Source organism: Sinocyclocheilus anshuiensis, unplaced genomic scaffold (genome assembly GCF_001515605.1).
Source record: "Sinocyclocheilus anshuiensis isolate Anshui unplaced genomic scaffold, SAMN03320099.WGS_v1.1 scaffold735, whole genome shotgun sequence".
NCBI lineage: Eukaryota > Metazoa > Chordata > Actinopteri > Cypriniformes > Cyprinidae > Sinocyclocheilus > Sinocyclocheilus anshuiensis.
The window spans coordinates 498997-499214 of record NW_015548245.1 but is presented as its reverse complement, the minus strand read 5'-3'; the positions used below and the strand labels follow the sequence as shown (position 1 = coordinate 499214).

Sequence of the window (218 nt, the reverse complement as noted above, 5' to 3'; positions counted from 1 at the left end):
GTTAGTGCATCAGAGAAAACCAAGAAGAAGAGCTGCTGTGCTGTAGCTTCACATTTTTGGCATGTCTACAATTCTTACAAGTACAACACGACGTAACGTTAGCTGTGCGCCGCGGACAGACGCCGAACGGCTCCGCCGGTGTGCCTGCACTCATAGAAAATAATGTATTTGAATTTTAAAGACGTGGCGCGAAGCTGCGCTTCTCCGTCCTGTGTGCG

At 49.5% G+C, this 218-nt stretch overlaps 1 protein-coding gene across 1 annotated transcript in view; it reads right to left on the bottom strand.

Annotated features, from left to right (window-relative positions):
• Positions 1 to 218, bottom strand: part of creb3l3a (cAMP responsive element binding protein 3-like 3a) — an 11046-nt gene that overhangs the window by 3920 nt on the left and 6908 nt on the right. The gene's annotated exons all lie outside the window — the stretch shown is intronic.